Source organism: Platalea leucorodia, assembly GCF_965183815.1.
Source record: "Platalea leucorodia genome assembly, chromosome: 4".
NCBI classification, from domain to species: domain Eukaryota; kingdom Metazoa; phylum Chordata; class Aves; order Pelecaniformes; family Threskiornithidae; genus Platalea; species Platalea leucorodia.
This window is the reverse complement of record NC_138826.1, coordinates 88,084,335-88,109,824: the sequence shown is the minus strand read 5'-3', so window position 1 is coordinate 88,109,824 and position 25,490 is coordinate 88,084,335. Positions and strand designations below refer to the sequence as shown.

Sequence of the window (25,490 nt, the reverse complement as noted above, 5' to 3'; positions counted from 1 at the left end):
ACTTATGTTGATTGTCCATCAATGCAAGATGGATAAGTCTGGAAAAGTTGGATGGTCTTAAAAGCTTTACTGTATGTCTGAAAAAATATATAGATAAATCTTACGCACCATCCAGTGCAACACTCTTGTATATGCATTTTGTGTATCTATCTTGCTAGAAGATATTTAGTTGTAAAGGAATTTATTTTCAATTAGAAGGGCGCAGCGAGGCATTTACTACTGTATTTTTATGTTTCTGCAGAGGTGGGCCTGAGCAGTTCCAGGTTGCAAAATGGTGGTCCAGACCTGCTTTTTTGAGGTTTTTCATGCAGTGCAAGGTTACAACAACCCCTTCTCCTTTTATAAAAACAGCTTTACACCCAGTAATAGTGCTTTCTCTGCCTATACCATCTCAAAGCTTCCTGCTGCTTTCAAAGGATCAGTCTAGCAAAAGCTTTCTGTATTTCCCGCTGGCAGGTACCTAAGAAAGCAGCGTGACATACCAGCTTGCCGTGGCACACTGTGGCGGCAACGGGCCTTGGTGTACTGGTGGGATGTGGCCCTGGCTCTGCCAGCGACCGCCTGCGGAGCCGGGACTGGCACCCTCCCAGCCACTGCCCCACCGCCCCTGGCTCCCTTTGAGGCTCAATAGCCGCTCGCCAGGTAACACTGCAGGAAAAAAAAAAAAACAGGAGAGTGAACGAAGGCTTTTGTAACCCCCAAAACTCCTATTTGTTGCGGGATAACAGATATCCTGCTGATGCCTGTGTGCTCAAACAGCCCCCCACCCCCTCCTGCCACTCGAATACAGCAGTGCCTGTGCCGGGGACAGAGCTATCTACGCCCATGTCACGGGATGCTCACCAAAACCCTTCCTAGTTTGGCACTGGTGAGTCATTAAGGCTGGCACAAGCCTTTGCCAGTGGGCAGGGTGCCACGTGAACAGATGAAAAGCAGCGCAGCCGTGCCAGGGATCTGGCCGACTTAATCTCAGGAGCAACGGCACTGGGGTTGGCAGCATCACACCTGTGAGATCTTAGTGCCAACAGGCTTGGCTAACGATTTTAGACTGAGGTTAATATCTGCTGGGCCAAATGGGTACAGGAGCATGTTCCTGTCACTGCAGGCCAGAAGTAGATTATCCTGAAAATTTTAAATAAGAGTTTAGTGGCCACATGTGAGAAACTGTTGGACTGAATTTTTCAAACGAGCAAAGAGGAAAAAATTATTTGCCAGGTTTGGGTGGGGGTTTTGTCTTTTGGGGGCTTTTCAGGCTGTTGGGTCTTTTGCATTTCAGAGTCATCGGATTAGAACTCCTGTTTGAATTCTTCATACTAGAGGATGACTCGCATGACTGGTGTCTGAATTTTTATCAGGTTCTTGAACATTTTTCTGCTTTCAAACCAAAACATCTTACATAAATGCACCTTTCAAGGAAAAATGTCATCTGGTTTGTTTATAATTAGAAGGATCTTTCAGGAAAGCAAAACCTTTTATCTACCTTTTAAACATGAACACCATGTCTCTAGCTGGTTAGGAGGGCTATTAGAATTTGAAGCTGAGGTGCATAAAATGCATTTCCCAGGAAAGAAAGTGCTGTGTTATTGAGCAAGGCTGCAGTTATTTAGACCAAATCCTCCTGTCATGGTTCTTTCAGAGGAAAGTGTGAGCAGCAAAATGTCTTTGTAAAAGAGCCATCTACAGTGGATTCAGTGTCTTTATTCTTCTCTCTTATTCCAGTCTCCTTTTGCAAGAGGAAGGGCATAAGAGTGGCTAAAGAGGAGCATAATTTGCAGAGAATCACGCTCCTCTATGTATTGCACGTCCCAGGTTGCCAGAGGGGTGTGGGTGTGTCTGTGTGTGTGTGTAAGTACTAATAGTAACACAAGACTTTTGTCGAATCCAAGCAGTTTTTCAGCTACTCTCCTTCTCACTACCGGGATGCAACTTCATGTGTGACAGTGAAGCGTGACTGTAAGCACGGCCAAGGCCAAGGATAGCCAGAGCCAAACCGTATGACAGGCAGTGTGCTGGTGAGCCTGCGGCTGTGCTCCAGCCATCATGACCTCCCACGGTGAGAGATTTCTTGACGAATAGTCATGGTTGCCACATCCTTGGCCTTGGAGGTGATCCTCCGTGATGTGTCAAGGTTGGAAAGAAGCAGTTGCAGCCCAGGCGGGGTTCCCAGATGCAAAAGCTTGTTTTGGCACAGTGGGGGATCGGTACAATCCCTGATATATCAGTGTGCTCTGATGGCGCTGAAGAAATCTGTGTACAGTCCCTTCCCTCCGAGAGCAGCAAAATAGCTACAGGCTTGTAAGAATCCTGTCATGCAAAAGAGTAAATAGGAGAAAAAGAAGTCATTAAGACTTCACACTGAGAAGAGAGAGGGGATGCTAAAGAGTGTGCACTAGGTGGAAGGATCCTTTTTGAACCAGGGAGCTGGGTGGAGTCAAGTGTAGAGTGCAGAGCTATACCAAGCAGGGAACACGAAACAAATAAAAAGGCCCAACCAAGTATCCAGGCTATCCAAGTGCTTGCCAAAACTGAGACATTGAGAATAGTCTAAAAGATAGAGGTTTTATGGGCAATCATGCCCTTTTCCACTGATTGGCCAAATGGAGCTGAAGAAATTGTACTTCAAAGGTCAGAGGGAGAGAGAAGGAAAGAAAGAGTCCCTGATTAGATGAAGAGAATAACCTAGAAGGGAATGCTGGAAGAAGGGTGAGGAGGTAGGAGAAGGGGTGTCATGAACAATAAAAAATTACTGACCTAAATCCGAAAGAATGCTAAACTGTGGTAGGGAACTCAAGCAGAGATTTATATGCCAAATTTCTTATGCTGCTTAAAATAAAATTCAGTTGAAGGAGTTTAATTCAGAATGAGGGTTTCCACAGGATTTGGATTCTGGGACAACACAAGCTAAACTAATAGGGTGTATTCAGTTGTTATCGCTGGTCCAGAGATGTTCACCACAGCTGTACTGGAGCATCCCACATACAGGTAGTGGGTCATGATATATAGATCTATAGATTGATAGACCTATACTATCTATACCGATACATGGATCCAGGGAGCGAGCTGGAGGAACCGACGACAGAGGCAGTGCTGCAGGTTAGCCAGCCCAGGAGAGGCTTGCAACCACGCAGGTCAGTGCTGGCACCCAGCATGCAGCCATGCTGTGAATGTCCAGCAGGGACTTCTGGCTTAGGTTATGACACTCCCTAGGCATCTCATGCAAGACCAGACTTTTATTTCAGAAGGCAAGCCTAAAATAATTAAATGCTGAATACATGATTTAGAAATTATCGATGGATGAAAGATGTTCCTTTTATAAGATGTGAAGAGAAAATCACTGCAGATCGCTCCTTTGCAAAGGTAAACAGAAAAATATTCTTATATGCAAGCTATAAGCAAAGTAGCAATATATCTACAATAGAAATGAAGTAGGGAGGTGAATATCTCTGATATTTCTGTTGTGTTATGACATTTTGGTTCCTTTTGTATGTGAAATGATTTTCCTTTCTCTGGCAATTTTGGTTTGGTGTAGAAGTAGTGTTTCAATACTTTCACCACTGACATACATACAATAATCAGGGTATATCCCCTCTGGAAAAGTTTGCAGTCTAAAATAAACAGGTGTTAGGACTTGAGAAGTAATTCTGTTGGCAGATGAGTGCCAACACCAGCTATATCCAACAGACAGGAGAAATCAGAATATATTAAAAAATATTTTGTTGTTAACTAATATTTCCAGTTATTTGTTATACAAGAATTGAAGAGAGGGAATACTTGTGTGAAAATTATAACTGGGCATCTCTTTCCCTCAAGAAAACCCCCAAAAAAGAAAGTCATGCGATATGTGGCGGCATGGATGACGAATGAGCTTTTATTTGCATCCCAGGAGATGGGTTTAGAAAGTAGGATCCACAACTGCTCTGTTTCTCTCCAGAGAACTGTAACAGTACAGTATTCACACACACGACGCACATGCATGTGAGACAGCCCTTAAAACACAATTGTCAGTTATTTCCCTTGCTGTGTGTGGGTGAAGCCCAAGTGCTCATAAAATGTCTCTTATAAAGGAGAAGTGAAAGACTGTTTGCCCAGTTTAGAGAATACAAATGAAGAATTATTCAATAGCTTTTCTTTTCCCCAAACTGCCATAAAATGTAAAATATTTGATAATACTGTAAACAAAAAAAAATATTGCTTGCACTTTTCCAGATGAATTTTTATAAGCTACTGCTATATTATACCACAGGGATTTTAACTATATGTTACAAATGATAAATTCTTTAATGCATTAGATATGATTAAACTTATGAAAATGCTCAATGGCGAGTTTAGAAGCATAGGTTTTTAGCACTAGGATTACTCCCTTCCCTCCAACATAATTTTTGTCTATAGCACCAGGAAGATCTTCTACTGAAATTACCATGAGGCCAAGACACAGAAGTTGCTTCACAATAGACTTGAATTAAGATATTTATTTCCTGATAACTAGTGAAAATGTAGGCAATATCAACCATTTCTTTATTTACAGTGGCAACAGATAGTGGAAGGAAAAGCTGAAGCTGGACATTTGTGACAGAGAAACCATCTGGAGAAACACAGAGAGAACAGGCTGCTGTCTTGCTTCTGAGTGTCAGACACACCTGGGAAGAGGGCTCAAGTGATCTGCCCCAGGCCACGCTGGAAACCCATCTTCCCTGCTCTACAGCAGCTGGCTGTCGTGCTGGGAAGGTCCTGACCTAATACACTGCAACCTGGGCTCGCTTAAACACAACTCTTCTACATGCAATTAGCAACTATAATAATGATAATACCAATAATAACGTTGAAACTTGTCTCCCCCAATCCTGCTTATGAACGCCTATGGGAAGTGCAAGGGAGTATATAAAACTATTTATGTAAACGTGAATTCACTCGTGAAGAGTTAAGCCAGCAGTGGTTATTTCCTAGTAATCAGTGTTTCAGTTTCAGCTCAGAGCCGGATGATTTTGGCAAGGAGTGTCCTACGCTGTACTCCTTTTATTGCTTTAGCAGTTCAACAGCCAGAACTCATAGATACAGATATCTCTTTAAAGGTTGATGGGTCAGTAAAACCCCCATCTGTACCAGAGGAGAAAGCAATGCCATCTCAGGTATCCCAAAGGCCACGAATGATGACAGACTCACGCACTTCACCCAAGAGGAGGGGGAAGAAGCGCAAAGACCAAACTTCCTCGTGTTCTGCTGCGCGGCAGAGCAACGCACAGGCTGTGCTCCCAGGGCAGGTCCCTTCGATGTTTTGCAGGCAGATGTGAGGCCTCTCCCACAGCTCATCCTCCCTGAAAACAACGTAACTTTGTTAGCCGAGCACAGAGACCTATTTATTATGGCTTCCTGGGCTAAGCAGCTTTTTTTCAGTTTCCAATGTGACTAAATAAAAAAAAAAACAACAACCCAAAATATGGCTACCTACCCTCAGGCTGCGATGCCATGATGGCTCATGCCAGATCTGCGCACTCCTGGGTCATGGCACACTCTGGTCCATCCCAGTATGGGCTTGCTGACCCAACCAAAGCTAGTTTACAGCTTTTCCTGATTTTATGTTGACTGCTGAAGGATGGACAATACATGGTCTGGCATGAAACTAGGCTCTTGATTTGGCACAAAGCCTGCTGCTACACAATTAATCCATTTACATCTTTTTAAACAAATACGAAATAATAGAACAGCAGTCACAATCTTTTAGAGTTAATATTGGGAACTCTGAAGTCAGATTTATTTTCTGACCAAACCTCAAGTGGTTTCAGGGCTCAGAGCACCAACTATCTTTTCACTGGATTAGCGTGAGAAATCTCCATAAATGTTCTCAATAAAGAAACACTGCAGGCTGAGTGGGGAAGTTGGAACAGGGTTAGAGTATACCTGGGCTGCTGAAGAAGACGTCTCAGATTATCTGACATTTGTACACTTTTTTAAAAAAGGTCATACTCAGCAGCCTTCAGCAGTATTTTACTTGGGTGGTAGTACAGATTGCTAACAAGGATGTGGCAACCACAACTATTCATCACAAAATCTTTTGCCATGCTAACAATGCTAAAAATCACAAAATTCTTGCTCAGGATAGTCCATGTTTAAATATAAACCATTTGTCATATTGTTTTTATCCCTAGGGAACACTTTTCTTGAACTGGAAAGGCCAAGCGAACTGAAGGGTAAGCTAGGACACCTGCAGTCCCAGTTAGCAGCTTTACCCCTGCACTGGAGTTTGGGAGAGGAGACTGTTACATGACTTTTAGCAAGTCACTTCAGCTCTTTTTCATCACCTCCTCCATTTCCGTCTTGTCTGTTTTGACAGTAAGCGCTCAGGAAAGGACTATCTCCAGCTATGTATTTATAACACTAGGACCTTGATCTCTGGAGCCCGTAACAGCTCTTTACGCTGGTGAATTTGAAATAACTATACCTTCATACTAAAAAAACAGACATAACTTAAACAGTATGAAAACAGAGGATGTTAGAACTGCTACTTAGATTTTAAGAAGCTAATAACAATTTCACATTAAGAAATTGTCTTCCTGTAGATGATTTTTCCAGCCCTGAAAAAGGCGAGGTCCTTCTGAAATTGTTTTTAGGAATATACATTAGGATTACATAGTTTTATGTCTAGGATCTTCCTATTAAATTAAATCTTGCAATCAAGAGAATACTTCCCATTCTCTTATGCCAACATAATATTTCATGACCAGATTTACTGTATAGTGCATAAAAGAGAGATGTTCTTGCATACTTTCCAAACACACGCCCTGAGCAGAAAATCTTTATATTTGTACACAAACTTACTTTTTATTAAACACCTCCTAAATGTGCAGAACAAGTAATATTCAGGGTTCCCATTTGAGTAAACAGTATCATTTCTCCCAGCTAGTGCTAGCCATCCGAGTGCCACACATCCCATCTACGCCAGTCACCTGCAGCCAGCAGAGACACCCGCCCTCGGCAGGTAGTGGAAGGAGTAAAAATTCCCTTCTTTCTCCATTGACTTGCAGGAGGACTGGATGAGTAGCTTAGACCAGGTGCCTCCTTTTCAGACAGCTAAAGGTGGTGAGATGAATCATACCCCTAACTTTCAAATTCATCTGACTTAACATCAAAGGAAAAATATAGAAAGTAAAATATATTTGTGTATGGGAGATACATGACTCCTGCCACTACATGATACTGTATCCTTTCAGTTAACAGTGGGAATCAGTGTTACACCGTTGCTTAATTATAAGGGAAGGCCTGTATACCCCATGGACTTGCTGTGAACATAAGCTGGCTGGCACCATACCTAGAAAAAAAAGGATTTAAAATGTGCAGTGTTGTCTTGGTGAGTCTGCCCCTGTGCCCAGCCCAGGCACCACCTGCCACAGCTTCTGCCTGAAAAAGTGCTGCATAACTGGGCCTTTAATGTTTTCATTTCTAGCTATCACAACGCGTAATGAAATAGGAAACATCCTGGATGTAGAAATTGTAATTGTAAGTTTTGCACAATATGACCTGTGTGTTTCAGGCCCATACCGAAACCTGTGGGGCTCCCCAACAGGCACAGCAGTTTGTTTGTGGAGGAGCCACAGCAGGAGTGCGTTTAGTCTCTTGTACTAAAAGGATTTGGCTGCTTATTGCAAGAATATTCATATAATTGTGTGTGATTTCAAAAAGACAGCGAGATGAGAGAAAGAGATAAATCAAAAGAGAGAGAGACACGAGAAAGCGAGAAAGAAAGAGCGAGAGAAAGGAAGAAAGGAAGGAAGGAAGGATGGAAGAAAGAGAGGGAGAGAGGGAGAGAGGGAGAAAAAAGGAGGGAGAGAGGGAAAGAAAAAGATGGAAAGACAAAGAGGGAGAGAGAGAAAAAATAAAGAAAATATTATTTTTCTTCTCTGAAGATGCTGCCACTTTTCTCAGTGCCAATCCAGGCAAGAAGCAGAGCTAGACAAGGAGCAGGGCTGCAATAGGAACCACGGGCTCTGCTGGAGGTGATGGGAGCATGGCAGGTCACTGAATTTAAAATTCAGCTTACTTCTGCTGAGAGACATGTCCAACTGGGGAAGCAGCAGACTGCCTCAGTCAGTTGGTCTCCCCATGCAGAGTGGCTCTGTTGCTCTCAGATGTGGGCAGCTCCTCCACTAAGAGTATTGAAAATGAGGAGCAGGATTGGAGTGGAAAGAGGTAGGAGAGGTTCGAATGTTAAAACATGCAATATTTACAGTTGAATTTCTGCATCGAGAGATTTCATAAATAGCTTGGCTGCATGGTAAACAAAAGTCTGAATTTATGGTCCCAAATGGGACAGGAGTAGGGACCCATGGGTGGTAACCAAGGCTTTGGGGGCAGTTTTGTAATAAACCAGCATCCTATTGACTGCAGCAAAACCGAGAATGAGGAAACTTCTGGAGGGTCCTGAGCTGGCATGTGCATGTAGTTATATCTCTTGCTGGGCAATGTTGGGAAGGCAAAGAATAGCTCAAAAGTAGCTGCTATTGCTCTGTTACAGAGCATGATAGTCCATGATACAGCGGGGCTGTTGAAGGCTCGGTCTCAGCCCTGCAATGGTAATGGCTATTGGAGTTTCCCAGGCATGCAGGGGGTTGGTTTCATGCAAGCCAGAATGAAAAGTAATTCAATTCAGTATACTAGCTGCAGATATAGGTTAGCTTTGACGCAGTAAGTTCCCTCCCTCATCAGCCTAGCAACATGTTGCTGCTCGAATTGGCTAAGGAGGCCAGCAGCAGCCTTTGACTTACTATCTGGGTTTCAGCCTTCCTTGGGATGAACAGGCAGATACACCAAGGCTGACGAGCAAAAGGATGTCCTTTTTGTTTTTTCTGCCTACATCTGTAGTAAACAAGTCTCAATTTAAAACATGAGCTGATGATGGCTTTGGAAAATGAGGTAGCTCAAGCCCTTCTGAGCCCTTGTAAGCCTCATTCTGTCCTGGATCTGCAACACAGTAAAAGAAACCATTGCCTTGCCTGGCACTTGGCCTTTGGCCTTACCGTGGGAAAAGTGTAACAGACTCTCTGCCGATGTTCAGAGTCATCCAATGTGGTGATCAGGACCCCAGCAAAGCTTTCATAACAGCTGACTCTCCTCTTCAAACAAGCACAAAGCCCGGCCAAATACTTCTGCAATCAGCGAGCACTCCCAGGGGCTGTCCATACGTGAAACCATCGGCAGGCTGCGGGGCCAGCGTGAGACATGGGTAGCTAACAGCACCGCCGGGGAGCTCAGGGACCCTTCTCCAGGTACCACCAAACTCCTGCCAAGTGGCACGAGTTGGCTAACTTGGGCTGCCCAGGCAGCCGTGCTCTTGTGGGTCTTATGTAGCTGCACGCTGGCAACTGGCTTGAACAGGGCTGAGGCCATGCTCCCAGCACTCTGCCCCGCGGGACAGTGATACTGGAGTCTTCTGGCTTCTGGTGGGATGTCAGACTATCGTCATCTGCTGTAGCCAGAGTTCATCAGCTGTGCTTCTTAACACTTATTTAGGGGAAAGCACCTTTTTGGAAATAGTGCTGGCTGTCAAACATGAAAAACTGTTAAAAAGCAAGAATGAGAATCCAGCACTTTCCCCCAGGCTCTGTTCCCTTCCCTAGCCGAGACCTGTTGTAAGGGAAACTAATCCTCCTTTTACCTTAGATAGTGTGATTGCTTTCCCCAGGCTGCTGGTTATATATTTACTGATCATTTTTTACAAAGCCATAGTAATAGCCCTTACTACCCAGATTAACTTTTAATTATGACCATCTTAAACACTTATGTTTTTATCAATAGGGACTGCAGCTTAATGGAGAGACTGTCCTATGTAGCACATGTTCATAGTAACTACATCAGTTAGTCACATGGAAAAGTCATGCCAAAAAGCTCACAACACCCAAAATAAAACATTGTCTGTCTTTTGACATGATTTAATAGTTTCAAATGAGAAACAGCACGTCTGACCAGGCAGCTTTCCAATGACCACCAGCAAGAGCACCGCTGACTGCAGTCTTGAAAACTGAGATAGGAAGGGTTCCCCTGTCACCACCGCTGTAACTCCTGTCTCTCTGGGGGTAATCGTGCTTGGGAATGTCAGTCAGCACCTACTCTGGCACTGGCTTGTGTTTCTCTAATACTTTCTCTCCTCTGGAAAACATATTTCTGTCTGTAGCATTATTCTTCTCTTTGTCTTAAGAAACACTTGAAACTGCTGCTATCTCTAATTCTTGATTTATCCTCTCATTTACTAGCAGCACTCTGGCAGACCTCTTAGTTGCTATACAGCAGCGTGAAGCATCTTATTTTTGGAAAATTTTACATTTTATCTCCTGTTTGGGGTCATATTATTTTCCAGAATTGGCAGATTTCTTCTTAAACTTGGTAATTTTTTTCCCCTGGTGCTCGGGTATAATTAGCACTAAATCAGACAGTGAAGGCATTACAGCAGAAGGCTGAGATAGGGTTTCCTGATAGTAAAAATATATGAGAGACTGAGATAAAGATACTTCCGCTCCCAATATTCCCTCCTGGAAACTACAAATCCAGCAGATGAGAGGCCATCTGTGTGGATACCTTGTGATGCATTTTAACACTAAAACAGTAATGAAGCTGCACTTCTAGGGCTTCCCTTGCCAGCAGCCATCCCTGGAAATCCCCTGTAGGAGTGAAAGGACAGATAAGGACAGTGCCATGGGAACAGCTAAACCTTCCCTTACCTTTCCTAAACAAACTAGAAATTGGAAAGTAACTTGCAAAAGTCAACCTAACTAACCAAGTCCTCCCAAATCTAAGTATTTTGTGCTCCATTTTAGTGTAATAATTAAGAATTATGAGAAAATACAGTAAGAAAATGACAGGTCTTAGTGCTTTTACTCTTGAAAAAATGTTTTAACACCTCTTTGTGGTGAAATCTTTAATATCAGATTTGGTGTACACGTTGACACACCTTTATCCTTGTGTTTTAGAAATATTAAAAAAATTAAATAGGCTATATTCATGAAAAAAATCTTCTAGGGTAAACATTCTTCTAGGGTAAAGATTAATGCAGAGCAGTGCTGTAACCCTGCAACCTTCTTCCAAAGAAAGCAAACTGACAGACTTTTGAACATCGTGCAGCAAGAAGGACATCTGTGAGAAGCTGCTGCTCCCAATTCATGAGTCTCACACAGTTGTGGGTTCAGCAGAAATCAGAAATCTTTGCCTCCTTCAGAAGCGGTATTTCACTGTTTTGGCTAATCAGGTTCACCTTGCAATCGAGGGGCACTATCTTCTGGTTCCAGTTGTTTCTTCCAAGGGACTCAAACCCTAATTTGAGAAAGAAAATTACAGCCTGTTTCACCACTGCTGAAAAGCTGCTAACCCTTGCTCTACGAAATTGCACTGTATTTGTTTTTCCTGAGGAATACTGGGACAATCTGTAGGTGGGAGAAGGAAAGACACTTGCTGCGCTCCAATGCACTTTTTTGTTCTGTTTAAAAATGACTTACGAGGTTGGCTATTCACCATGTTCTGCCTCCGCTCACGATCGAGGATGGTGGTCTTACTATGACCAATTTAATTTTATGTTTTGGCAAAGTGGAACACCCTAACTGTGCCCTGCACATACTCTGGGCAATTCGCCTTCCTCCCACTTCTGCAGCTGCATTGCCTGCATCTATTGGTGATGCTTTGAATGGAGCCAAAGAGCAACCACAAACTCTGGGGAGCAAAGGTTTAGAAAAACTGCAGAGAATTTCCAGCGAACACCCAGAGCCGTGACAGTAAAGCATTTGGGGATTCTGAGCACAGTCATCTCTCTTGATGAGCTCTTCCCAAATTTTCTAGCCAGACGCTGTAGGCTTTTAGCCCTCTGTGGGCATTAGCAGAAGCAATAGCCAGCTGGAAATCCAAATGGCTACTAGATGAGTCTCACGACTGCTTCAGAACATGCACATTAAGGCCGCGGCTTACATGAAGATTAGGTAGAAGACTCTGCTGATTGACTTTAACAGCACCACATGAATACTTGACTGCATGGGCCTGCACATGCAATCAGCTGCAGGACAGGTTTTCTGTAATTGCTGCTGTCATGTATTAAAGTTCCTTCACCTGTGCTGTCATAGACAAAAGTTTGCAGATTGACTCCTATAGACGTTCTTTGATTAAGAACTGATGTGTATCAGCCTACTCGGTGAAATAAGGAAAAAAAAAAAAGAGACCGTTGATTAAATGAGACTAAAAATAACAAATGCATATCTGTTTGTAGACAAAGACTTACACAAGGAGGTCAAACTGTACCATACAAGGTTCAAAACAGATTAGGAGTGTCCACACACAATTAGCAGTCATTGCATTAGAGCTCAGGACACATCTTTAATTAAGCAGGTCCAACTATGCAAAACAGGCCTCACCATTGTAGAAAAATGTATTGAGCCAAGACCAAAAGTAGCAAATGTATGAACACGGCACATACACGGCAACACATCCTCTTTAGCTGCTTCAAAGGTTATTTTGAAGCATTCAAATGCTAACAGCTTTCACTTTCTTTAAGAAAACAAACGAGGAAGTTGAATAGACACCTCCTACAGCCACAGTGTTGATGTTCCTCAACTAAACACAGTTTTATGCAGAAGGGCAGGTTAGATTTTTTTTAATTAACAAAATTTAAATCACAATTTACTCACATTTTGATTGCTAGTTAGGTTGTTATACTAAGCTAACCTGTCTAAGACAAGAAAACCTATTTTTTTCTATTCCCTAGCTCTGTTGAACTATACAGGGTTCTTGTCATATAAATGTTAACTGATTTGCATGTAAACTGTAATTTTGTAATGGACAGAGAGATCAGTCCACATACATGCAATGACAATGTCAGGTGCTTAGTTTACTTGCATGATATCTTTGGGTATTGTATGTTTTAAATGACTTTGGGGAAATCTAACAAAAATTAGCTTTTGAAAAAGAAACTCAGATCATTAAAGTGTAAAATGAAACATAATGAAGCAAAATGTTTACAAAATGGAAGCAAAAGTGTCAATCAGACTATAGAAAAGCTTATTTAACAACAGTAAAGATTAATGATTCATTACTGTTTTCAGTCTAAAAGTACTGCCTTTATATCTGTCATGTGATGTAAAGAAATCTTTGATTTTTCAGATTGAACAACAGCAGTACTCCAGAAGTTCATACATACTCTACTTAAAACAGGATGCCACTTATGGAGTTTTATAATGATTTGTTTCTAGCAAACGCATGAACATTTGAGTGACAAAAGAAAGGTTAAAATATTAGAACAATAAAATGCAGTATTTTCCTTAACAAAGTGTATAGACATTCATTTCAATGACATGGCACCCATGCTCAGCATGCAATTGTGCTGCACAAAAAGGTGGTGGCATTAAGAAACTGGTCTCCTAGTTTAGATGAAAGACTGTGTTCTTTCACCTTCAAAACATGTTTATGTTGGCAGACACGTTACTATAAAGTATGTATACTGTATTTTCCTATTATGTAGAAACTATAACATTTCTATAAAATATTTAGTGTTGTGTAACCTACTGAATACTTATGTTTAAATTCAGTTTGGAGCTCCAAAATCAAACGTGAGAAGAAAGCACGTGTGAAATTATTGAAAGAAACCCGCTATTTCTGGTGAAGTATTATATGCTCATCTTTTTGTTTGAGTTTTTAAACTTTGTGATGATTTCATAACGAAATTAAGGTAGAAGCACCATTGTTTTTCTTGATGGAGCAGAGAAGCCAGCTCACGAATAATGTTGGCCTCAATCCTGTAAACACTTGTGTACAGGCTTAGCTTTTGTACTGTTGATAGTCTCATTGAATTCAAGGGGATTATTCGCATTATGAGTGTTTTGTGCATCTGCATTCGCTATACTTGAGCCATTGTTGTAACAGACATGTTTCCAGGGTTGATAAACTAAAAAAAAAAAGTCCGGTCGTGTCATCTTAGTGATGCTTTTCAGTTTTAATAAAAGGCAAAGTGGATGGCAAGGCCTGCCTGCCCAACGCTACCACAGCGACAGAGAAAACATGAACTTTCACACAATTTATCTAATCAGGACGGTAGTTCCTGACCGACACCCCCCGCACAACCTGCAGCACGGCCAGGCCGTTCCTTCCGCGCTCGGTAACCCAGGGAGTTGACAGGCCGGGGCCACAGGTGATGGGACTCCCCCTCTGGAAACTGAGGTGCTTCCCGGGGGAGCGCGGCTGCCCGGGATAGGTCTCCACGGCCCCCCTGGGGGCTCCTGCCTCCGCCGGGTGGGAAGAGGATCGGGGAGCCCCCCTGCGCCCGGACCTTGCTCGCCCCCACACCCCACGTCTGGCCCGGCCCGGCCCGGCGCACCCAGCCTGGGCGCCGACCGGGCCGGGCCGGGCCGGGCCGCCCTCTCCCCTCACAAAATGGGGGCCAGGCCGGGCGCCGTCTCCCCGCGTTCCCGGCCGGCAGCGCCTCTGTCAGTGCCGGCGCCTCCGGTCCCCCGAGACTCGCGGAGCGCGGCGAGGCCCGGCCGCCCCGCGGCCTACGTGCCCCGCCGCGGGCCCGGCGACGTGCGCGGCCCCAAGCGCTGGGCCGCGTCTCCCGCGGGAGGCGGAGGGAGCGCAGCCGAGCGAGCCTCACTGCTCCTTCCTCCTCCTCCTCCTCCCCGTCCCCTCAGCCCCTCCGCGCCGCTCCCCGCGGGGCCGCTCCGCTCCGGGCCGGGCTGGGCCGGGCCGTACGGCAGCGCCTGCCCCCGCCCCTCGGCGCTGGCTGCCGGGCCGAGCGGCGGCGGGGTCACGGCGGCGGCGGCCGGGTCAGAGGGTAAAGGTTGCTCCCCCAGCATCCTCCGTGCTGGATACTCAGCCATCTTGGATCCGCGGGACAAGAAAATTCATGCGGTGAGTCCGGCCCCGGCCGCCCCCTCCCCCGGCCCCCGCCGCCGCCCCGGGCCCCGCCGCCGTCCCGGCCGCGGGCCGATGAGGGAGGGCCGGGCGGCGGCGCGGCCCGCGGCGGGGCCCTGCGGGCCCGGGGCCGTCCCGCCGGGTTTCCGTTTGCTTTTGTCTCCGAGGGGGAGCGGGGGGGACGCGCGGCGCCCGAGCCGGGAGCGCAGCCGCAGGCCCGACCCGGCCCGCCGCTCCCCGCCCTCCTCCGCGGCCGCGGGCGGCGGCGGCCGCCGGGCGCCGCTCCGGGGCCGGCCGAGGCCGCGGCCCAGCGGTGCCTGGGCCCCGCATCCTCCGCGGCCGCCGCTGGCAGCTCGCCCCGCGGCCCGCTCGGCCCGCCCGGGACGGCTCCTTCCCGCCGCCGCCTCGCCGCCCGCCCCAGCCCGGCCCCGGGCCTAGCGGCGGTCGCCTCCGCGTCCTCCCCCTGCTCGCCTTCCTCCCCACCCCCACCCCCCCGCCGAGCCCGTCTCCGCGCTGCGGCGGGGCTGCGCGGCCGCCGGCCCCCGCCCGCCGCCTCCCCCCGGGCCCGGCGCCGGGGCAGCGAAACCTGCCACCCACGGCCGGGGCTGCCGCCGGCCCCGCTCCGGGCGGCGCCGGGCTGCGCGCCTCGCCGGAGTGGCCTTGCGGCCTGCTCCGCCGGCGGCGGGGAAGGCCCGGGATGAAGCAAGGGGGTGAGGCGGGGGTGCTGCTGGCTGGTTTTCTTCCGAAAAATAGATATTTTTTTCTTTTTCGCCTGCGCCTTTTCCACTCTCCTCCTGGCGGCGGTTGAGGTGGTGTGTAAACAGGTTCTGGTGTTCCCTCAGCCGTGTTTGTAAAACAAACTTGAAACGGACCGAGCGGCTTTCCCGAGCGCTGCCCCCGGAGGAGGGAGCCGGCCTTCCCCTGCCCGCCGGGGCGGCGGTTGGAAGCCCTGTCCCGGGGAGCGGGGAGCCTGCAGGTGCGGGCTGGGGGAGGAGGTGGCACAGGGTGACAGGTTAGGGATGAGGGGAGGACACGGGAGCGGTGGGGAAGGGTGCGAGAGGCAGTGGTGTTTGTGCTGCAGTTAGTGTACGTGTGCTCCTGACGGAAACAAGGATTTGCTTACAGGTATCCTAGGTTTAGCATTTCTGGTTTGGGGTGGGGTTTTTTGTGAAGTTACAGTTAACTTTGTTTTGGAGGTTTTGTAACACGAAAAAATGAAAACGGGCTTGTGTTAGATGCGGATGTGTTAGCAGCTCTGCTGCTGATCCGCATCTAACACAAGCCTGTTTTCATTTCTACTCTGTCTGTTTTATCAGAGAAAAACTTCTTTCCAACTTTGCAGTCTTTTATGCCAGGGGAAGATAAGAACTTTTTGTGTCTCCTTCTTGTATAAGTACGTGTGTGCGTGTGGCTTGAGTGTGTGAAGGAGACATTCCTGTGTGCTTGCACAGCAGTAACATCTGGTCCTGGTGGCTGGCTGCTAGTCTTAACTCTTCGGCTGGGGGAAGGGAGTTTGAGATGATCAAACCTGCTGTCACATCAGTTAGTGGAAACCTTTATGTTTCTGGAAACTTGGATGTGTTTCAGGCTGTTAAAACTTGTAAAGACCTGCAAGAGCAAAATAGTTGTTTAGGTTTATATTGCAAAGGCATCTTTGCTTGGACCTGGAAGAATTGTTGTGTATGTGTTGGTGTGTGTTGATGTACTTTGAGTTCTTTTAGAGTGGTGGTGTGTTAATAGAACACAACTCACAAGATCCAGTTTTATGATCTTGAAGACTATGTACATGTCCGATGCTTCCCCCCCCTCGCCCCCCTCAACTTCCACTATTGTTTATGTTGAGAATTCAGCCAGCATGTTAAACTTCAAGGTGTCAACTGCTTCTGATTTTAGGAAGGGATTTGAATACTTGCTATCATGAGCTGGCTGACTTGACTTACAAGTGTATTTCCGTTTCACTTTCAGGAAGCTGTTGATAAAGCTAAGAGTGTAGTAGTAGATAAACCTTGTCTGCAAGTCTCTCTTAGAAACTTAATATTGCTGTCAAAGTAGTCATTGTTATTGTAACCCATTTGTGTGTCAGTTCTACTAACAAATGAAAATGAAAGCCCTTGGCTAAGAACTGAAAAAAAAAAAATTCCCTGGAATTCATTAAAAAAATTGATTTGAATTTTCTTTAAAAGAATCTAAGTTTAGAGAATTGGTATTCGGTGTAAAAAATAGGGCAGTTAACATGTCCTGAAGTTTGATGCTAAAAGCTGGTCCCATAAGTGGCTGTTTGCACCTGAAAGGCTTGGTCTGTACCTCAGCCCCTTCATGTGAAAGTTGTGTGCGCCCATAGTGGAATGGTAGCTCTCAGACAGTGTTTCTGCTGTATTTGCTAGACTTCTAAATGTATTTCTGTCTAGATAGAGATTAGCTCTGAAATTAGAAACATTATTGCATTTTTAGCCTCTGCTGTAGCTTTTTTAAGAATTTTACTTATTTTTGTGTTGGTGCAAGGGTCTGTCTGTTGTGTAGTAATTGCAAAGTTGTGACCTCGTTATAGCTTTAAAGTAGTCTTGTATCATAACTTTGTTTATTCAAAAATGTCTTGCACCTCCTTGTTGTTATTGACTCAAGAAGTGAATAGAACTTAAAAATACACCGTAGTTGAATTAAAATAGAGGTTTCTTTCGTCTAGCTTTCTGACTTGACCTGGAAACTTAAGAGAAACATTCAATTGCTTATTTTGTTACAAGGTAGTATAGAAAGTGCGCCTAAGCTTCCAAGTACAGAATTTTGTTCTAAAGTAAGTAGATCCTTGTATTTAACTTCTTTTTTTTTATTATGTCTTCCCTTAAAGCTATAAAGTGCTTGAATACAGATTTTTAAAAGGCACCTTAAAAAATGTGTTCTTAAAAAATACATATAAAAAATTCTTTAATTCTTGGCAGAATACTTGCCGTATTTGTTGTGTGTGTTTCTAAATGTTAGCTTAGATAGAAAGCTCTGTGCCAGTTTATATAGCAGTACAGTACCATAGTAAGTCAAAACAATATATTTTTTGCACAGATTTAAATGATTGCTCTTTAAGTGATACAGTCTTTCTCTTTTTTAATTATTATTAATACACTGTATGCATGAATTACAGTGCTTGTTATCAAAAGCCAAGAAGTTCAAGTTAGGTGAACTTTGCTTCATCTGGGATTTTGAGGTATAAATAAATAAAAAATTATATGTAAACATTCTTCTACGCAAGAGATCTGCTCATGTTTTTGCTTGAAATTTATCCTGATGTCTCAGGTACACTGTACTGAGCAATTTGAAACAACCTGTTTCAGTTGTGTTTCCTGAATAGGGTTGGCCTTTTTTTCCTTTTTTTTTTTTTTTTTTTTTCTTCCAAATGTGCTTTAGCACACAGGTTCTATGTTTGTGTGTGAGGCATTGGTCTTCTGACCCAGATTCCTGTGAAAACGTATGAACAACTGAAAGTTTGTGGGTAGTCTCATTGACTTAAAAGCACCTACTCGCATGTTGACAGTTAACTTCGTGTATGACAGTTTTCAGGATGGATGCTGTATGTTGACAGCTAACTATGCTTTTATTGAGCATTATAACAGTGTAGGAAGAATTGTGTCAAATGAAATTATTACACAGTAGGATGTTTAAAATTGTCCTTATGAAATTATTTTATTTTTAGAGAAGGTGTGTGTATAGCAAACATGGTCTGTGCTATAAGAGGTTTTTACATAGGATTTAAAATCTTTTTGAGTTTGTGTCAGCAAAAATTAAACAAAAAAAACCAACCAAACAAACCATAAAATGTTCAGATAGCTTTTAATTTATATTCTATCTTTCATTTATAATACCCTGCTTAAAATTGAATATTTGGATTGTGGTAGTGTGTACTAGCTCAGCTTCTGGTCTGGTTGTGTAATAGCCCCCAGATCAAGGTGTAAATGATCCTTGCCCAAAGAGGTTACTGAGTCCCCCCGGTTTGTCTTGAGATAGCGTTGATTATCAGTAGTGTTACAGAAAAGCGTGCATTATTTTTCCCCCTTGCCTTACTTGCTCTGCCATCTGACCACTCTTTACACTGCTAATATATTTAATTTCACAACTCTCTACATTTCCTAGGAGGATTCCTTTCAGATTATGCTGGTAGGTTAAAACTTGATTATAATTGAGACTCTTTTCAGACACATCCTTGTCTTGTTGAATTGCAAGGCAAGAGCTATTGATCAGAAATTTCTTAGTAAGTAAACCATTGTTTCCTCCTGTTTTCCTTTTGTTTTGGCATGATTTTTTTTTTTTTTTTGGTCTTTTTAAGTATCATCTTGTACCTCATGTTGCTCATGATTCTTTTTGGTTGCAGTGAGTAGTTTAATGAACTTCTGAAGCATTTTCAAAGTTCTGACTTCAAATATTTTATGCGTTTGAGATCAGTGATGGATGAATATAGTTGGCTGAGGTCAAGTTATTTGTAGAAAGGTATAGTTTATTTAAAATGAAAAGCAGTGTAACACACTGGTGTATTTGTGGGAGGTAAAATGGGAACTCCTACTTTGTATTGCTCTCACTGAGCAGACAGTAATCCAATGGATTGAGCGTGAACATAAGAGTTGGAGCATGCTTTCTGTCTTTCTGAGCTACCTACTAAAGTGATGGGTGATGCTGGGTAAGTCATTTAACCAATTTACAGTTGAGTTCCAGTCTGTAATATTAGGGTAACACTTTCCCGTGTTTTACTTGCATGGTTCAAGGCTTCTGTGGAACTAGATACCAGTAGCAGCTAACATATATAGTTAGAGAAAACAATGTTAAAACCCCCGAAATGATCCGATACCAAATTCAGTTGGTGGCAGTTGTATTGTTTGTCCTTAAGTGTTTCAGAATTGTATGTCCACAATATTTTCACTACAGTCTAACTATGTGTGTATTTGAAAACAATAGCAAGGAGTTTTCAGGCACCAAAAAGAAGCAGTATGACTAATTACATTAAAACAACCGCAACTATTTTAAATTATAAACTGTTAATGTTTAGATTTGTAGGCAACTTCTTGGCAAACAAGTTTTTCTAAGGCTGCCTTCGTAACACAGACAATGATAATGCAATATCATATATTATCTTTTCTGTCTAAAGGATTGTAGGAAGATGCCCATCTTAGTGCAAAGAAAGTAACTAATGCTTGTGTCAGTGGACTGTGTACTTGTCATACAGTCTATATGACTGTATGAGTTTTTTTTTCTTCAAGCTTCACTGGAATAGTATTTTTCCCCTTCCAGCCTACTAAAACCTTGCATTGTTTGAGGTAGACTGATTATTCTTTGTAACTATTTTTAATGCATTTTTTTGTTCTAATTGTGAAAACTGTTCTTGCAAAGGAAGTGTTGCCAGAGAATTATAATGATGGAAAAAAGGTCTGCCAGCCTTCCTTCTGTTGCTCTGCTGTGTAGGGGACTTGGTCAGCTATATGCTTGGAGTCTTTCACCATTCAGTAGTAATGCAATTTGTGAGAAGTTACTTGTTGCGTATAAATATATATATATAAAAAAGTATAAAGTAGGAAAATAGCTGTGAGGCATGTATTTTACATAATGACTAAGTAGGCTAAAAAAATGTATAGAAGGTCATCTCTCTTCTTGAGAGTGTGTACCATGCTTTGTGGTATGAAGTGGAAATCTGAAAGGTTTTAAAAAAGAAATCTAAGCCGTATGCAGTGCTGACTTTTGAAACACGGAAGAGATGATGAGCAATTCTGAACGTTAACAGTACCTTGTAATATTGTGTCCACTTGTAAAACAGTTTGCAGTAAAAAAAAATCATTTTATATGAGATATTTGATTAATTTGTTGCAATGTCAGTACTGTTCTTGATAGTTCGCTGTGTGGTGTACCTTTTTCAACATATCAAAAGCATCATTGTAAAGTAGAAAGGTACCTTATGTTGAAATCATGATGGATTATTTACTGAATGTGGACGCACATTTCTAGTAAGTTGATTCTTCAAGATGAAAATGATTAAGATCAGCATTATACATGAGAATAAGTCAGTATCTCTTTTTATTTCGTGGTGGAAGCTGAAGTAAATTCAGGTTCCTGTGCTATTGTGATATGGAGTTAATTATTTTCTCTATTTCGGAAACTTTTTGACACTTTCAGGATATGTTTTGGGCAATAAATACATGATTTGTTTTCTCCCTAATTCGTGGAAGTTCAGTTGTATAAGAACATGTATGTTGTGAGACATCTATAATGAAACAGGAGGGATTCTGAATTTCTTAGAAGGATCAAATGTAGTTTTCAAGAGATTGGTATTCTTCTGAGTTTTCCTTATCTCAGGTAGCTGTGTATTGTGACTGCCAGAAGTATTATGCTTGATGGCAAGTAGTATTTTCATAACAGTTTAATTATGAATTGGCAAAATGTTGATACTGGCTGTGATCTTAATCTTTTATTTGTCTCTGAAAGATGTGTAACTTAAGTTTAAATGACCTGGGGTTTTTTTGGGTGTTTTTTTTAAGTTAGGTTCCTAACTGTAGATTCAATTTCAGGCCTTCTTTTCTTAAATACGCTACTAGACTGAATTTTTTTTTATAGGAACAGCTCAACAAGTCTTGAAGACTGGGATGGCCAAGTGTAGGTCTGGTTGGCAACTAGGAGTGACTCGCTGAGAGCAGGTGTCTTTAACTGCGTCTTAACTGCAGCTCATGTGTATTCCTGCGTACAGCTGCTGGATTTTTCTATACTAATGGATACCTGCATCTGCAGAGTCTGTTTTTTTAAACAAAAACACTTTGTGAGGTATATTTTAAAACTCAATAGACTAAGCGTAGTCCACAGGCCATGCTGTTAATGTACTTAGCAAAGAGCCTGAAGAGGAATAGCGGAGGCTGAAAATGAATAAGCAGTGGTGGTAAAATCTGTTAATAGTAGGATGTGCTTAGTGGATTGTTTTATGTCTGTATCTGCAAGAAATAGGGGAAGCAATATTGATAAGTTCAAGTGGGGTTGTTTTGAAGAGCAGTGTGAGGCATGACCATGAACTTAGCTGTAATTTTTTTGAAATCGGTAAGAATGAGAGGAAGAGTGAAAATCGGAGATGGTGAGGGAAGAGTGAAGTCTAGGCAAATGCATGCTGGGTTCCTTCTGCAGTATCTAGTATTGTTTAAAGAAAGCCTAGGAAGCTTTGATTCAGTTTTTCTCAGGAAGTGTGATTTATGAGATTATTTAGTTTGTCCCTCCTCCCCAGTGTGTGTGTACATATATATATCTATATATAAAAATTTAAAAGAAGATAAAAGTTAGGTTACCTATATATACTTTACATTTGAGTTAACGCAAAAGTTAAGCATTTAACTTAATTTATACTTATAAATATATTTATATATGGAAACTTAAAACAAATCAGAAAGAGGAATTAAGACTAAAATTATGGTCCTACAAGCCTCATAAAAATGTGTTCGGGTAGAGGAAGGAAGTGCAAATTAGTGCACCCTTTTGGAAAAGAGATAGTCCGACCTGATCTAGTATGTATTCTGTAGGATGGCGGCTGGTCAGGCAGCCATGCACATGCAGACTTCCACAGTGTCTGCACCACGACTCTCTTTTCCCTGGAGCAAGGGGGAGAGAGAAAAGATGTGGAAAAGAGGGAAGTTGCGGGTTATCGTGGTGTGGGAGGAGTATTAAGAAACAAAAGAACAAATAACAAACCAAAAAGAAACTAGTTTTTATTAGTTCTGCTGCTCATGGAAAAGAATGTCTGTATTATGATTAGTAGTGTGTGTTTGGGTCTGTTTTCGTCCTTTTTTTTTTGGTTTTTTTTTTTTTTTTTTAATAAACCCAAATTAACTTTCTTAGTCTCAGATGGTTCAGTATTTTTGGGATTTGCAGGAGAGAACTCTAATCTGTGTCTAATCTAATATTCTGTTCCAACTGAGCAATTGTTCTTTGTGCTTATTGATGTAACTGTCCATGGCTCTGCAACAGATTCCAGTGCAGTACTTAATTTTGTAATGTGCTTCTAAAAATAAGTGCATAGTCTTATGTAACGCTTCTTGTATTGTTAGCACCTAGAGGCTTCATCCTTGCTGGTTTGAAGCGAAATGCATCCTACATAATTTTTGATTGTGGGTATTTACATCTGAAATATTTTCCCTGTCAGTGTCTGTGACCAAACAGTAAGTTTGCTTGTGTTTTAGGAATATCAGATATCTTGTTTGCACTGTTAGGTATGTTACTCCTCTGCGTTTGCAGAGTTTTACGGTGTTATTTTGGCATATCTGAGCAAAACAACAGTTAGAAAGTGCTGTATAGCACAGTAGAAACTTTTTTCTCTAATTTAAAGAAGCCCAGTGGATTCCTGCTCACAGGTGCGTGCACTTCATATGTTAGACTTTCTCAGAGACCTCTCACATAATCTGGCTCTGCACTGTAACTGTAAGAGTTCTGAAAGTCTGTGGATGTTGCAGTCGTGAAAAGGAGATAGTTAATTGCATTAATGCAACTTTGAAGGCAAACTTGAAATATGCCTCAAAATAAACCTCACTTTTTTTCAGTATTTTAGGTGACATTTATGATCAAATTATACTATTCTCTTAGCTGTTGTACACCTCTTGCTGTAGTCTTAGCAATGTTTTGATCTCTTTAATGTGACTTTTCTCATGCTTTTTGAATTCAGGCTGCAAATAACATGTTAAATTAAATGACAGAATGCATCACCTTGCTGATAGGATGACACCTGTGCAGAACAAACTTGTCGTATGTAAATAATTTAAGGGACAGAAATTAGATTTATCAAGAATTATAGCTTTATTAGATAGTAACTTTGTTCTCATTTTTCACCACTTCTTGAAGTAAGTGCTATATTTTTATGTTAAGAGCACAGCTGAAATTTCAGAGTAGAGGATCAGAAATTGAGAGCCTTAAAATCCGAGGCTAAAACAGGGACATCCATTGTTTGTTTTATTACTGTCCTTATAAAAGTTAATTTTCCATAGTGTTGTTTACTGACATCCCAAGTGCTTCATTTTACAAGGTCCTTCTCTTTCCCTGAGGGATCCTGTAGTTCAGTGAAGAGTAAATTCAAAGGGATCTAAGGTCTGAACGAATAGCTACTTGTAAAACTGAACAAACAGGTAGTCTCTTCATTAGGTCACAGCTTTAAGAATAAATGAGATTTTGTAGATGCTTTTAATGATTGTTTTATCTGAACAATTCAAATTATTTAATTTCCTAGCAGTGTCTAGGTCAGGTATCCAGAACTTCAGGGCCAGGGAAGTACTGTCAGCCCTCAGACTTCTTTGTCAACCATGGAGGTCATCCTGAAAGACTGAAGAATTTGTAAAGCTTGGTATTTGTGATACCAGTAGCCCATGCTTCAGTGTGAGGGTTACCCTTGGCAAAGTATGGGTTACCTTCGTCCTCCCTGAGGCCAAACAGTATATATACATATTCAGATAGGTAGATATGTGCCATTTCTACATGGATAGATTTTGTTTCTAGGTTGGACTTGAGTTGTTCAGTGGGAGAGCGGGCAACGACAGTAGGTGACAGCCTGCTGTAAGGCCTGTCATCCTGTGCCTTCACCCTTTGGTTGTGGATCTTAAGAAGCCTTGATCCAGCTTGTGTATTGGGGGGCAAAACCCACCCTTCCTGGAGGCCTGTGGGCACCATCCCCTTATCCTGGTGATGGGGAGACAATCCCTCCTGCTCTTGAGGAACTGATGAGTATGCCTGTGAGGGGAAGGAGCAGGATGTCCAACACAAAATCGTTGTTACTCAGCTTTGCCTTGCAAATAGCAATGTTTTGTGTTTTTTCTCAGTTCTGGGCTCTCCAAAGAGCCCCGGGACACAGCTGGAGCACTGTGGCTCTGGAGGAAGGAAGGAAGGACATTGGTCTGCTGGCACTGAGGGACTCCCGAGCGCCATGTTCTTTGCATAGAAAGGCCAGGACTGCGCTCTAGCCGTGGTGGCGCAGGCACCTCTGGTAGGCCAGGCAGGGAGCAGGAGGGCAAGGGCAGGGGCAGCATCCCAGAGAGGAAGAGCCTGTGCAGGCCAGGCCGTGTTCTGTGCCCGGTGTGTCAGCCTGGGCCTAGCCTGTCAGTTAATACTGCGTTTGTAGAGGAGAAATGCAATGTTGTTGTAGTAAATATGTTCCTCTGTTCTGTTTGGTATTGTTTCCTCTTTTTTTAGAATAGTAATCCAGGGAGCCAAACACAAGAATAACACATCGGTTGTGTATTTCAGCATTTATGTGCTCAGTCTTTTTTTAAGAGCATATCCCAGAGTTTCCGCACCACAGCTGTCTGTCATCCATCTGTCCACTGGTAAGAGAGGGCTGCTAATGTCGAGGAGGCCCTGGTGGTTGTTGGCATTTTATCACTGAGTCGTCTTGGCCTGGTTTGAGCAGGGCTGTGTCAGGAAACGGTTGGTATCACTAGGTTCATGTGGGGTTGTTAGGAGAGGGGAGTTTTGTGAAAGCAATTTCCTATATATGTTTTTTTTAAAGAGTCAGTACATGCTTTTTACTTTAAATGCTTAATTGTCCTGTTAATATAATTTAATTTTGTGAAGCTAGTGTGTTTATCCTACAGTCCTTGTATAAATTGCTATTTATAAAAAGTTTTAGATTTTCATGG

The 25,490-nt window shown here is 43.0% G+C and overlaps 1 protein-coding gene across 6 annotated transcripts in view; it reads left to right on the top strand.

Moving 5' to 3' along the window:
- The first annotated feature begins 14,093 nt into the window (after positions 1-14,093).
- CNOT2 (CCR4-NOT transcription complex subunit 2) overlaps positions 14,094-25,490 on the top strand; it is a 93,935-nt gene continuing 82,538 nt past the window's right edge. The window contains exon 1 of one of the 6 annotated variants that reach the window (XM_082310345.1): positions 14,094-14,149. The gene's annotated coding sequence lies outside the window, so the exon portion shown is untranslated. The other 5 variants (XM_082310343.1, XM_082310346.1, XM_082310341.1 and 2 more) reach the window with 5 other exon arrangements.